Source organism: Gavialis gangeticus, unplaced genomic scaffold, assembly GCF_001723915.1.
Source record: "Gavialis gangeticus isolate Ggan-Ray unplaced genomic scaffold, GavGan_comp1, whole genome shotgun sequence".
Classification (NCBI taxonomy): domain Eukaryota; kingdom Metazoa; phylum Chordata; order Crocodylia; family Gavialidae; genus Gavialis; species Gavialis gangeticus.
Window position 1 is genome coordinate 45,034,048 of NW_017728995.1, and position 11,405 is coordinate 45,045,452.

General features: G+C 43.3%; 1 long non-coding RNA gene across 1 annotated transcript in view; it reads left to right on the plus strand.

Annotated features, from left to right (window-relative positions):
• The first annotated feature begins 1,592 nt into the window (after nt 1–1,592).
• Nucleotides 1,593–11,405, plus strand: part of LOC109288167 — a 23,744-nt gene continuing 13,931 nt past the window's right edge. The window contains exon 1 of the long non-coding RNA XR_002095080.1: nt 1,593–3,758. This is a non-coding gene — a long non-coding RNA (uncharacterized LOC109288167). The remainder of the gene's footprint in view (nt 3,759–11,405) is intronic.

Here is an 11,405-nt window from a genome sequence, read left to right on the forward strand (position 1 = left end):
TCCCCATTTACCTGAGGCTTTGGTCTGCATTACCCAGTGAACCTATTTTAAAGCCCTCCTCACTAGGTTAGTGAGCCTGTCTGTGAAGATGATCTTCCCTTTCTTCATCAGGTGGATCCCATCTCTTCCCAGTAATCCTTCTTGGAATAACTTCTCATGGTTGAAGAAGCCAAATCCCTGCTGGTGATAGCACCTATGTAGCAAGGTACTGGTTTGCAGAATGTACCTGTTCCTGCCCAAGCCCTTTCCCTTGACCAGAAGGATCAAAGAGAATATGATCTGAGCCCCACACCCCTTCACCCTTGCACCCAAAGCCCTGTAGTCACTTTTGATCTACTGTGGGTCTCCCCTGGGAGTATCATTGGTGCCCACATGGATAAGCAGCATGGGGTAGTAGTCAGACAGCCAAATGAGTCTCTATAATCCCTCCGTGACATCTCAGATCTGGACTATGGGCAAGCAGCAGAGTTCCAGAGACAACAGGTCAGGTCAGCAGATGGCTCCCTCTGTCCTCTACAGAAGCGAGTCTCCAACTATCACCACCCATTGCTTTTTCTTGGTGGCAGTTTTCTTGATACTTCCCACCTAGGGGTGGCCTGGTTTATTTTTTTCTACCAATGAAGCATGTTTCTCCCTCTCTGCTGCCAGGGCTGCATATCTGTTTTCCAGATGAACTGCTTCAGGTGGAGGTAAAGGTTTCTGCTTGCTTACAGAGGTCACAAGCTTCCAGCTTCCACCCTCCTGGGAGTCTGTGTCTTCTCTCTTTTCTAGTGCTGCCTCTAGCAGTTTTTCCTGCACAGTTCTAGAGGTTTTCTCCAGCATCAAACTGATGAACTCCTTATGGCAGAGGATACTTCAGAGCCTCACCACCTTCTCCTGTATCTCCCTCACCTGTTCCCTGAGAGACACCACCAGGAGGTATTGCTGACATTGCAGGCATCTTCCACCTGGCCATCACTGGAAGGAACCTGCAAGCCACAGTCTCCACAGCACCAAACCTGGACCTGGGGGGAAGCCTTAATGGTGATCCTGCCTGGACAGAAACTTCACAGGTGTAAGCAGAGGCAGTGGCAGTGACTCTGGCATTCCAACAACCTCCAGCCATTTCCCTGGGTCTTTGATTCTGCCGCTTCTCTCTTAGTGCCCTTCTTCCAAGCACACCTTCCCTAGTGAACTTGCCTGGAAGCTGGCCTGTTTACTACTTGTTGGCCCCAAGATGTACTTTTTTCCTGCTTCCTCATACCAAACTGAAAGCCTCTCCTCTTAAAAGGCAGGGGGCAAACCGAGCTGCAAACTGTCCTGCAAACTGCTTCCCCTGTTTGCAGCCCCTGGTTGCTCAAGGAGTCTCCTATTTACACCCTGCTGTGCCTGGACTGGCTCCGCCTCCTCATTAGTGTTTCTGTCAGGTCCAGGCAGCAATCACTCAGCAATCAGCAGTCACTCAGCCAGCAAGCCTCCCAGCTTCTCAGAGCACACTTCCCAAACACACACAGCCCACCAAACAAACACTCAGCAAACCAAAGGCACAGGCAGCTCTGGATCACTTACCTTCCCTGGACAAGATCTGGTGCCTGGTTTCTCTTCCCCTTCCTCCTCTTGCTCCCAGCAAACTGCCTGCAAACTGCTTACCCTGTTTGCAGCCCCTGTTTGGTGGCTCCTTGGTCACTGGATCCTCAGTCTTTCATCATTGGCTCCATGATTGTTCCCTTAGTTTTAAGGATGCTTCATTAAACTCTCCCATTGCCTGATTTCTGGTGCATTTCTTTAGGCACAGAAAACCCCACTTCCAGGTGTTCAATTCCATTTTCTGTTGCATCAAATCAAGGCTCTGAACTTCTATAGATTTTCACAACCACCTCCTTATCCTGCCAGCTCTTAAAGAACTTAATGATCTGGCTCTGAGAGATTCAATTAATTTTTCCAGTAATCTTTATCTGAAGATATGTTCCAATATACCAGACTGGCTACAAAGAACACATAGCAATATATCTTATGATTAAAGCAGTCATCTTTTGCCAACCTTATGTAACAGGATATTAGCTTACCATAGAATCATGAATAGGAAAATGCATTCCTCTCAGAGCCTACTGCTGCTCCTATTAAATTCAGGGGATGTAACTGTCGACTTCAAAAGAAAAGAATCAGGTTCTATATGTACAATAATATCAAATTGCATCTAATATTTTAGGGAAAACAAGAAATTAATAGTGACTGCCAGATGAAATACTGAGATTTTGGAAGGAAAATATATTTTTAGATTCAAGTACAATTATACTGAAATTTAAAATAACAGCTTAAAAGGGACGGAGAGCTGTTGGATACTTACTTTAATGAAGTAGCTATATTAGTCATATTATCTTACTCTTTCCAGAAAGGATGCAGAAAACCATGAGATGAAAATAGCCAGGCAGGTGAAGTGTTGTGATGAGTGCTCCTGACTGACTGAAAACCGCATACATCCTTGTTTCATTACCCCATCTTCCAGTAGTGTAGATGCAACACTGGACTCAACAGTGTATCTAGGGGGCAGGGGGTGGAATGACACTACCCGCTGCCCCAAAAGGCTTTTCTATTGGAGACACATTGGTGCATCTAGGGGCTGAAGTGGGGAGAGAACAGGGCACCAGGAGGGGTCCCCAGGGAGCCTGCACTGCTGCCTGTTTCTCTAATGTCCCAGTTCCATTTATGTCTATTTTGCACATAAAAAAGTCATATGAGTAGCTTATTCTGTGACAGCTCAGACTAAAGGTCATTGTTATTGTTCCTTGCTACTAGATGTTAGAAGAGTGAGAAACTGTTTGTCTTGATCAAATGACTACCTCTGGATATACTGCAGACAGATGATACCTAGCCGATTTTTCCTTATACTTCTTATTTCAGGGATAATTCTCCATTAGATGGAATAAAGTTATTCCTGTTGAGGAGTTTTGTGTCATTTATCCACTGCATTTTTATACTCATGTAATACTGATTACACATTATCAGTCCAGGCACTAAGATAATTAGTCTTGTTGGTACATAATCATAGGTAAATCTGTTTATGGTATGAGCAGTAGTACCTGAGTCAGAACAAGACAGTCCTTAGAATTTTGGGGGCACCATTGAGGTGATTCATTGAGGTCTCCATTGATGCTTTGATTTATAGCCCAGATTAAGATTAAAGGGCAGTTCCTAGTAAATGTTAACAGGACCATAAACAACCCATGGTTGTTAGGAAAAATTCACCATGACAGACTTCCAACTCCAGCAGTTAGTTCATATTTGCAGATTACTTTTAAATGACAAGATTTTGAAATTCTAGGTCTGATCTCATGTAAATTATGCAGATTCACCAGGCTCTTCCTTTTCAACAGAAAAGGAGTCTGAGGTAAGCTGTGACATGTTAAAGGTGATTTCAGTGCAACCCAATGAGTCCAGTCTGTAGCTCTTACTAACTGTCTGGATGCTGTTCCCTTTTCTGTCCATTCTTTTCTACCTCCTTTGGCAAACACAAGCCAGGAACAACTGTGGCCACACAGAGGGAATTCTAGTCTGTTGTGAGGCTGCCAGACTGAGATTTTTTTTCCAGGAATGGCATTTGTGTCTGGCACATTGGCTGGTTTCTGAGAACTTTGGTTTGAACGACTGAGGAATCACTGTTGGAATCACGACGGAGACGCACACAGACGAATGGGGGCTGATGAAAGGGGGAGTGCTTCATGTGGACTGCTGGAGGGAAAAGCACACTGATGTTTCTAACACTCATCTGGCTGGAGGAGGTGAGCATGTGTGGGTGGAGTTTCAGTTTTCATCAGTTGAGTCTAGATGGATTATGTGGGGCTAAGCCAAATTCACTGAATTCTCGCATAGGCACTATTTCCAGAAGAGCATTACAAAGATTAACTCCATGTTTAATGGTGACTTGATTAAAATAGTACAATCTATAGTGAAAGGGAAGTTTTGCACAGTGTTCATTTTTGCTGGTGGGAAATGTGAGTTTTACAGTAAAATTAAATATCAGAAGTGCATAGACAGATTAAGTAATTCACCAAGGCATATGGAAGACCCTCTTTATTATTTTATAATGAGCAGAATCAGATCCTGGAAGTTAATATTAGTGGAGGTTGCATTAAATGGTGCTCCTGTTAGTGGGTTAAATCATGTGTATTTCCCTTAATTCCCTCAATTTGCTGTTACAAAAGAATCTAAATGCAGTGGAACTGTGATAGTTGTTTGTTCAAGAAAGACCAGAAAGATAAAAACAGAGGATTTTAAACTCCAATACTGGCATCAACATTTTCTGCTTACTAATACTGGCTTTGGGATCCTCTAACACAGTCTACACCAACTTTTTCTGCCCTCTACCCAGCCAAAGCCAGTATCTGCCCACCATTACATATTCACAACCCTAAGAATTTCAAGGTAGTTAAATAGAATCATTTTTATTAAGCAGCCCAAGCAGACAAGACTTATTTTCACTTGATTGATTAATAGTCTCTAGGTATATTATTTGGTGAATAATGCCAATTTTTATTGAGTAATTGAAGAAATAATTATGGTTCAATATATGAGCAGCCCTATAGCTCTCTGTGCACTATTGCATCAGTTATTCAACAAATATCAACAATATTATGTTGCTCAAATGAATTATAGTTGACCATTCTACTTATTTTATTATACGTAGAATGTGTATGGATGGGTAAAAACCTTTGTTACCTTCTCCTCTGGCCAAATACCTGCTGCAGAATTAGAATTCAGTTGCTTGTGTCCAGGGCCATCCTGGGGGGAGGAGGGGGAGGGGAGGGGTCGGCAGCAAATTGGGGCAACTGCCCTGGGCCCTGCACTTTGGGGGCCCTGTGGAGCTGGGCAGAGCAGCGGTGGTGCAGAGCTGGGTGGAGCAGCAGCTCGGCACCCAGCTGCTTACTACCTCCCCTCTCTCACTGCTGCCACTGCCGATGGCAGCAGCAGCTTGTTTGGGTCTGGGATCAGAGTGGAGGTGGGGCCCCACAAGGGCTGATTTGCCCTGGGTCCTGTACCTTGCTTGGGTTGCCTCTGCTTGTGTCTTTCTCCTCCAGTGATAGGTTTACATTAAATTTATGTTTTTGTAACCATAGTCTCATGGGAAAAGGGCTACAAAAAACCTGTTTTTAAAAAATAAGGCTTAGATATTTTCCTTTACAGGAACCATGTCAGGAGGCTCTGCAGGACCATAAGACTGCTTTAGTGGATCCCTACTTGCATAGCAGCTTTCTGTAGGATCCAATGGCCCAGCTGCCAAAATTTTGTAGAACAGGAAAAAACAGTGGTTGCAGCCCAAGAAGAGAGAAAATTCCAAGCCATGTGTTGGCCTTTTCTCCTAAGAAGTCCCCTGTGCAAGATCTGTGTACTCTGGCTTTGTGTGCATGGGTCTAAAATTTAGTCTGGAGAGTGGATATAAAGCACAAATCCATCACTTCAGATTAAGAACAGATGTAGTCTAACAGTATTTGTGTCCTCATTAGTAATAACTGTGTTTAAATACAGACAAGATCTATTAATATAGAGACAATATTTTTAGTGAACAGTCAAAATCTAGGCATTTTTTTCATAGTCTGCATAAAAAATACATGGAATAATGTGTTCTATTTTTATCAGGTTTTTTATGTTTATTATTCTGGAAAAAAATGAGGTAGTCTATTTCAGCTATGAAGGGTTTCATCAGGCTTTATCTTGTTTAAATTATCAAATGTTTATACTTTTCTTCTACAGAAGAGTGATCTCTTATTAAGTGAAAAAAATTGGCTTTCAGTACATATCATTTGGCTGGTAAGTCAGGAGGACAGCAGGAGGAAGTAAAATAACATGGTAAGTTATGAACAAGTTACCAGAGAGACATGAGATATACAAGTTACAACTTTGTTATTTGTTTAGATGGTATTGATTATATAACATCCATGGTTACATTACTTGTGTGAATATCACCATGCTCTTCCTTCGTTGGAGTTTGGAATTACGTAACAATTTCATTAAAGAATGAATGTTTATAATATAGGCTTAAAAATATACTTTTTAAAACTTCTGATGGCAAATGATTGTGCAATGCTACCAGACACATGGTCTTTTCTGAGCATGTTATGTATAGCGCTGCTCTGGGTGTGTGATGCTCTGTTAAGCTGACATTTCATATTAATCTGCTTCCTCTGATAACCAGCTCCTCCATGTGATCATGAAAGCTAGAGAAGGCTTTTCAAGTCTCAACAAAGCAGATATGTGCATTTGTTTCACGACCCAGTGCTCACTCGTTCTATACATATCGCAGCAATTCCTAAAGGTGACAGGGACATAAACACAGTGTAGAGACTAGATTAATTTTGTTTAGATACTTGGATGATGATTCAATAAGCTTCTTAAAGAAGCACCTATTACATGACTGATCTGATTAAAGTCAGTGAGCCTGTTTTTGTGCTTAAGAAGAGACATTTCTGAATGAAGAACTTTGGAATGTGATTCTGCTACCTTTTCTCCCATTCATGGAAAAAGGTTCCTTTGTCTGTTTTGATCAAGCTCAGTATAATTACCTTTTCAAATCATACCACTTTTCCATTAATTCACAAACATTCCAGAAAGGGTATGATTTGTTCTTACGGTTAGGGCTGTGCTGATTCAGTTCGATTCGGAGGGAATTTGGCCTGATTCAGTGGCTGAATCTCCAAATCTGAATCGAATCAGGAGACCAATTAAAGGATCCGAATTGATTTGAAGTTATCTGAATCAATTTGGAAAAGATTCAGAGAGCTTTGGCGATTTGGGCAGTCCCTGCTCACTGCAGCAGGGAGCTGGACATGTACTCCATGCTGGTAAGTAGGGGGTGGGGGAGGGAGGACTGGAAGAGGTGGGAGGGGACCATGGGGGAGAGCCCTGCCAGGCCCCATCCCCTGCTTGCTCCCCCAGCCCCCCCATGGCTGCCCCACCTGCCCCAGCTCCTGGCTCTTTAAAAAAAAAGCCCTGAGTTACTGGCTGCTGCAGTGGCCTCAGGGGTTTTGGGAGCTCATGGAAGAGCCCCCCATGCAGTGCAGGCCAGTGGGTGGCAGCAGAGATCACCCCCCGCCTGGTAGGAGCTGGTAAGTCAGGGCTTTTTTGCTTTTTTGTTTTTTAAAGGGCTGGGAACTGGGGTGAGTAGGGCAGCCATGGGAGAGGCTGGTAGAGTGGGTGGGGGTTGGGGGACTCATGGCAGAGCCCCCCACATGGCATGGGACAGTGGGGGGCAGCCGGGATCATCCCCTGTCCCCCCATCCTGGCAGCAACTGGTGAGGGTGGGCTTTTTTTCAAATAGCTAGGAGCTGGGAGAATGGGCAGGGCAGCCATTGACAGCAGGCAGTGGATGGAGCTGATTTGGCCATTCGGCCAATTTAGCTGTGGCCAAATCTCTGAATCCGATTCGGCCGAATCGATTTGAGACAATGATTTGAATCACTGAATTGAATCACTGTCCCCCAAATTGGCTGAATCTGAATCCAAAGCGAATACTAGCCACTTTGCACAGGCCTACTTATTGTTACTTTTCTATAAGTAGAGCTACAAAAACATAACGGTAAGAAAAGTAACCATAGTGTCCTTCATGAGGCAAAGTCAATATAAAGGACCAGACCATTCCTCGTTCACAGGTATTTTGCAAAATCCACTGGTAGAGTCCAAAACACACAAGCATTTAGCTCCATCCCGTCTGCTACTTATTTTTTTCCACAGCTCACAGTTGAAAGTGCCCTCTGTAGCTTTCTTAAATTCCTTAGGAATTAGGCACATTCCCTGAGATGGTTTTGAGTTTCTTTTTTTCCGGCAGTCATCCCAGAGATTTCCATTATGACTTTTATATTCACTCTACATTGACTTCTTCCACAACCCCTACAATCAAGTATTAGTGTAAATGGAAATGTCCTGGTTTCAGGTTCCATCACCTGTTGTCTGTTCTTGTGGAAGGGATGATCATCATCTGGCTCACGGTTACTGCTAGGCTGCTGGGAAGGTGGCTTGCAACTTGTAGGGCTTTAATCTATGAACATTGCAAACCTCACTGCAGCTACTGGGCCCCCAGCTGCCTTCCATACAGGCTAAATAAGACAACCATTAAATGCTCCTTCTTAGTGATAGACAAAACAGCAGAAGCCATGGCTCAAATATGAAGCTGCGTAAGCTCAGCCACTGAACTGGTATAACTGTCTGAATCATAAGGAACCAAGGACAGCAAGAGAAGCACATGAGCATGAGAGAAAACCAAGAGAGTAAGGTTTATGGGCATAGTCCTGGCCAGAAAGATGCTTGAAATGTGAGCTGGTAAACTGCCTCCTGTTTGATTCTTATTCTGTTCAGGAAATAGGTTTCTGTGTGTTTTCCGTTGTAGATAAACAGGACAGCACCAAAGAAATCCCTAACAATCATCAATTTCACTTCTCAAAGGATATAACCTGATGAGCTGTATGTACTGGTTAACAGCTTGGGCTGCAATGGGGAAAATTGGTCTTTTGACTTAATTAGACCTATGTTATAATCCTGTTTCCAATCACAACCCTTTTTCCCCACTTCCCACAAAGTTCACATAGTGCCACCTCCACAATTCTTCTCAGCTGAAGCTCTCCGGGGCAGATTCTCCTTTTGTGTAAATTGCTACATCTCCACTGCCTTTATAGGAAGGAAAAAACCAAGCCTGTGTCCTACTGTGTTCAGTATGTATTCTGCCTAGAGCAGCCACAAGCCTTTTCCAACCTTGCAAAAATTACTATACTCTCTAATTTAAATACTTTCCTATTTAAAAAGGTACCTACTGTCTAATGCATTTGCTTCCTCTGTCACATAGCTATTTGCCTCTCTGTTGCTGTGCTCACTCTGAGGCTGTTCACTTGCCAGGTTTTCTTATGTGGTGACTGTATACTCTGACTGCTATCTCTCAACTATTAGCTGTCTTTTCAGCTTATTTACTTTTCACCCTTATGGCTGTCTGTCTCAGCACCTGTCTATGGTGTGTTGGGTAGTGTGGAGGAAAGAGATACTTCTAATGCAAGATCACTTGCTGTATGTACGGTAATTTATGTCTCTTCTATCAGGGACCACAAACCTTTCATGGCAAAGCATATGCAGTGATTTCCAATTCCAAAGCTTGTTGCAAAATGGTACTATGTCCCCAGGGAATTCAGGGGCATAGTCTATTCCTCAAATCAGTGATAAGCTCCCCTACTACCTCCAACATTGTGGAATAGTGCTCGGCGTGCCCCTGAGGCCCTTACCCATATCCTCATTGGTTCACTGCAGGTGGATCGGCAGAGACAGGGAGAAAAAAGGTTCTTCCCAACATCAGATAAGGCAGAATCAGCTAATGGTATTTACATACATTTACACTTATCCTTCGTTACGGACATAGAAATGACAAGGGGGACATCACTGAATAATTCTAGTGTGATAATATTTTATGTTCTTATATGAATATTAATAAGCTCTTCAGTAGTTTTGACTTAGTGCAGGAGCTGAATTTATTGGATTTTTTTACTATAGTAGCTGAGGCATAAGGAGGAGAATCTCTGTGACAACTGTGACCAACAGAAAATTAATTAGGATTCTGAATCCTAGTGCTTGTATCTTAGGGCTCTTTGCTTCTTTGGTTTAAATTGTATTAAACTCCTTATTAAACAGAGCAGGCAGCTTGGCACTGGACTGGAGCCCACATCTGCATCTGGATTTTCCTATTAAAAGTAGATAAAGTAAAAAGAATGTTAAATTCTTTTATCCAGTATTCAAGATGTTCTAGCCAGGATGCAGAAAGCATCACTTCTTTTTCATGGCTTGTAATTTTTAGTATTTACCTTCCTTGGTTTGCAGTGCTTTTTTAGAAGCTAAAGAACACACTCTTTTGTAATAACTGTCTTTTTGGGGGTCTAAGATTAATGTGTCTCCTGTATTTTTAATGAGGCTGAAATTAACATGGCAATGTTTAACAATAACAATTTATACAGCTCTTTGCATGTGAAAGCATCTTTGTTTGTGCATTACTATCATCAACTATGTTAGTGGAGCTCAGGGAATAAAGCTGTGTTAGTTAACTTCTGATGCAAAGCCAGAAGACTGAACCTGATTCTCCACTCATTTATATTTGTTTATATTTGGATTAACTTCCTTTAAAGCAGTGGAGTTAAATCAGTGAAAGGAGATTTAGGTAACTTTATGCAGTGTTTCACATAAATAAAGGACTAAGGATCCAGGATAATTAAAAAAAAATAAAAGTAATAGATAATGAATGATGTCTCTCACTGCTACTACGTATCATGTATGGTCCAGTCATCTTCCCTTATATTCAGATGCAAGTCAAAGTCTGACTTAAAACCACATCTATTCCAGTTTAAATGGGATAAAAATTCCAGTCAGAATATATATATTGGGGCGGGCAATTACTTCAGGTGGAGCAATTACTTCAGCTTACTGCATTTTCGCAAGCTGTCAAGGGCTGCATGGATAGCCTCACCCCTTGGCAGGTGCCCTGCCCCTGGTCACCACCTTGGGACCGGAAGTCAAGCCCACTAACCGTGGACCTTTGCCACCAAAACTTGCTCCATTGCCTCTGGAAATATTCCTTTTGGCAAGGTGTTTTGCCATGTCAGAACCAGAAAAACACCAGATTATATTCTAAAAATCAAAATCTACAACATTCATTAATTGGATTTCAAAAATATTTTTGTCCTGATTTACATGAGTTTGTGTGTTGTACATAGAGGTGATTGCACAATAGCTTAAAATGAAGTCTTACTCCTGTATATTGTGGGGGGGTGAGGGAATGGGGGGGTCGGAATAGGTTTGTTGGGGGGTGTGGGTGTGTGTGAATGTGGGGTGTGTGGGAGTGGTTTGGTGTGTGGGTGAGGGAGCATGTGGGTTTGTGCATGGATATGTGGATTTGGGTGGGTATGGGGTTGGTGGGGGCCTATGTGTGGGGCAGAGGGTGGCTCAGGTGTGTGAGGCGGTGTGGGGGTGTGCATGTATGGCAGTGGGAGGGGGGGTGCATGTGTAGGGTGGTTTATGAGTGTAGGACTTGCCCTATAAACACACACATGCACTCTCTCCCTCCCTCCCTCCCTCATTGCACACATACAGTCTGTGCCTCCCTCACTGCACACACACATACACACACACTCTCTCTGTCCCGCTCTCATTGCACACACACACATGTACACTCCCTCCCTCTCTCCCTCATTGCTCTCTCTCTCCCCCCCTCATTGCATGGACACACACACACAGACACATTCTCCCACCCTCATTGCATGGGCAAATACATACACACCCTCTCCTGCTACTGGGCCCGAGGTACTGGCACAGGTCATATGCTCCTGCAGTCTGGAGATGAAACTGGGGGCCACGTGGTGCTGGAGTGGCCGGCAAGCTGCAGGGAGGCAGTGAAAGCAGCAGCAGGC